The sequence below is a fragment of the Sapajus apella genome, unplaced genomic scaffold (assembly GCF_009761245.1).
Source record: "Sapajus apella isolate SASKATOON/1434 unplaced genomic scaffold, GSC_monkey_1.0 scaffold12, whole genome shotgun sequence".
NCBI classification, from domain to species: Eukaryota; Metazoa; Chordata; class Mammalia; order Primates; family Cebidae; genus Sapajus; species Sapajus apella.
This window is the reverse complement of record NW_022436952.1, coordinates 7,529,871-7,533,434: the sequence shown is the minus strand read 5'-3', so window position 1 is coordinate 7,533,434 and position 3,564 is coordinate 7,529,871. Positions and strand designations below refer to the sequence as shown.

Genomic DNA, 3,564 nt, shown 5'->3' with positions numbered 1-3,564 from the left:
AGGACAGCTTGAGCTAGGAGTTGGAGATTAATCTGGTCAACATAGTGAGACCTCATCTGTACCAAAAATAAAGGTAATTAGTCAGATGTGGTGGTATGTGCCTGTAGTCGCAGCTACTTGGGAGGCTAAGGTGGGATCACTTGAGCCCTAAAGGTCAAGTCTGCAGTGAGCTATGATCGTGCCACTGCATTCCAGCTCGAGTAACAGAGCAAGACCCTGTGTCCAAAAAAAAAAAAGAGTGCTCGCTTCGGCAGCACATATACTAAAATTGGAACGATACAGAGAAGATTAGCATGGCCCCTGCACAAGGATGACACGCAAATTCATGAAGCGTTCCATATTAAAAAAAAAAATAGGCCGGGCGCGGTGGCTCAAGCCTGTAATCCCAGCACTTTGGGTGGCCGAGGTGGGTGGATCACGAGGTCAAGAGATCGAGACCATCCTGGTCAACATGGTGAAACCCCGTCTCTACTAAAAATACGAAAAATTAGCTGGGCATGGTGGTGCGTGCCTGTAATCCCAGCTACTCAGGAGGCTGGGGCAGGAGAATTGCCTGAACCCGGGAGGCGGAGGTTGCGGTGAGCCGAGATCGCGCCATTGCACTCCAGCCTGGGTAACAAGAGCGAAACTCTGTCTCAAAAAAAAAAATAAATAAATAAATAAATAAAATAAAAATAAAAAATAATAAAAATTAAAAAAAAAAAAAGAAAGGAAAAAAACCAAAACCAAACACTGGAAAACAGTGGGAACAACATTTCTGTCCTTCCTGCCTCTCAGGATTGAGAGAAGGATTAAATGAAGTCATGCAGAAGAAAGATGTGTAGAAATTGCCACATAAATATGGTTTTTTAACACTATAAAACGCTTTTTTTTTTTGAGACAGAGTTTTGCTCTTGTTGCCCAGGCTGGAGTGCAATGGTGCGATCTGGCTCACCTGCAACCTCGGCTTCCTGGGTTCAAGTGATTCTCCTGCCTCAGGGTCCCGACTAGCTGGGATTACAGGCATGCACCACCACACCGGTCTAATTTTGTATTTTTAGTAGAGTCAGGGTTTCTCCATGTTGGCCAGGCTGGTCTCAAACTCCCAACCTCAGGTGATCCACCCGCCTCGGCCTCCCAAAGTGTTGGGATTACAGGTGTGAGCCACTGCACCTGGCCTAAAATGCATTTTGATGTTAACACCAGAGTAGTCAAAATTCAAATTCTGTGTTGTTTCAAATAGAGAAGCTGATGTACAGAGACCAGAGCTGCTGGCTGCAGTCCAGGATCCAGGATTTGCTGCAATGTCCGCTGTCAGGACATGGGGGCAGTATTAGGGTAGAAGAAAGCTCTAGCTGAAACTATACTTTAGACCTAAGTGACACTGCCAATAGCCTCCTTATCACTATAGCTGCACTCATATATCTGGCCTCTTAGTATGTACTCTTGTTCTTCTAGGCTTCCTGACATTTCTTATTTAATCCATTTATTTATTTATTTATTTATTTGAGGCAGAGTTTTGCTCTTGTTGCCCAGGCTGGAGTACAGTGACATGATCTCAGCTGACTGCAACCTCTGCCTCCCAGATTCAAGTGATTCTCCTGTCTCAGCCTCCCGAGGTAGCTGGAATTGCAGGTGCCTGCCACCACGCCTGGCTAATTTTTTGTATTTTTAGTAGAGACAGGGTTTTACCATGTTGGCCAGGCTGGTCTCGAACTCCTGACCTCAGGTGATCCACCCACCTCGGCCTCCCAAAGTGCTGGGATTACAGGTGTGAGCCACTGTGCCTGGTCCTGGCATTTATTTTAACTATTCATTAAAATTCAAGTAGGGCTGGTGGGAGGTGGAGGGGGCATAGAGTGAAGGTTCCCATGACCCATATCCCTTTAAGCATGAACATATACATACACTTGTGCATGCGTGTATGTACATATACAAGCCCTATGATGAAAAGCCAAAAATCCAGCTGAGCTGTCTCTGGATACTGGCAGACATATGAGAAAAAGTGAGCAAAAACTGGGAATCTAGGACAACTTTATTCATTCTGTAAAAGAGGCAGTTTCCCATAGGAAGGGCTTAGGGATGACCATTGGATAGTAATTCTTCTTCTTTTTTTTTTTTTTTTTTGGATAGTAATTCTTAGGAAAGGAATGAAATTGCAATGTATTAATGAATATAATCAAGTCTCTAGAGTACAATCCTGGGTATCAGATCTGGAGGACCCTAACAGCCATATAATCTCCCCCTACCATTTTTTTGAGATGGAGTCTCACTGTGTCACCCAGCCTCCAGGCTGGAGTACAGTGGCATGATCTTGGCCCACTGCAACCTCCACCTCCCACCAGGTTTAAGCAATTCTCCTGCCTCAGCTGCCTCAGAGTAGCTGGGATGACAGGCATGGGCCACCATGCCTGGCTAATTTTTGTATTTTTAGTAGAGATGGGGTTTCACCATGTTGGCCAGCTGGGCTCGAACTCCTGACCTCAGGTCATCCACCTGCCTTGCCCTCCCAAAGTGCTGGGATTACAGGCATGAGCTGCCACACCCGGCCAATCCCCCCTTTCTATAAAGCCTAAATGGTGAAATGATTGAGCAAAGGTCAAGTATGAGAACCTAGGAGGCCATGACCAGGGCTCTGGCTCCAAGTCTGGTGCTGTAGGATGGGATATTAGTTAATGGGCAAGTAAGGAGCCATGGCCACTGCCCCTCTCTAAGTACAGGTGGTAAAAACTATTATTCAATGGAGGTACACCCCTAGGAATTTAGGAAGTGAGGAAGTACAATGAACAGGGGGCTTATATCAAGTCATCTTATTCACTTGACCAGGAATCAGATATCTCTGCTGCTGTGTAAATTAAATGTGTGAAGGTTTTAAGAATTCTCAACATGTACAAACTTTTAAATAATAATTTTAAGTTAAAAAACAGATTCTGGGCAGGGCATGGTGGCTCACACCTGTAATCCCAGCAGTTTGGGAGGCCTAGGTGGGCAGATCACCTGAGGTTGGGAGTTTGAGACCAGCCTGACCAACACGGTAAAACCCTGTCTCTACTAAAAATACAAAATTAGACAGGTGTGGTGGCGCATGCCTGTAATCCTAGCTATTCAGGAGGCTGAGACAGAAGAATTGCTTGAACCCAGTAGAGGTTGCGGTGAGCCAAGATTGCGTCATTGCACTTCAGCCTAGGCAACAAGAGTGAAACTCTGTCTCCAAAAACAAATAAATAAATAAAAAGGTTCTGGCCAGGTGCAGTGGCTCACACCTGTAATCCCAGTACTTTGGAAGGCTAAGACCAACAGATTGCTTGAGTTCTGGAGTTCAAAACCAGCATGGCCAACATGGCAAAACCCCATCTCTACAAAAAATTACAAAAATTAGTTAGGCATAGTGGCATGCACCTGTGGTCCCAGCTACTCATGAGGCTGAGGTGGGAAGATTGCATGAGCCCAGGAGGTTGAGGCTGTAGTAAGCCATGATCATGCCTCTGCACTCTAGCATGGGTAACAGAGGGAGACCCGTCTCAAAAAACAAGAAACAGGTTCTGCTGCTTTCTGCCCACTGCCTTAATGAATAAAAGTTAGTAA

General features: G+C 45.4%; 1 non-coding gene across 1 annotated transcript; it reads left to right on the top strand.

Annotated features, from left to right (window-relative positions):
* Nucleotides 1-238: 238 nt before the first annotated feature.
* Nucleotides 239-345, top strand: LOC116553630. Its single transcript, XR_004269850.1, has one exon. It is a non-coding gene; the product is annotated as a U6 spliceosomal RNA (small nuclear RNA).
* Nucleotides 346-3,564: the final 3,219 nt, after the last annotated feature.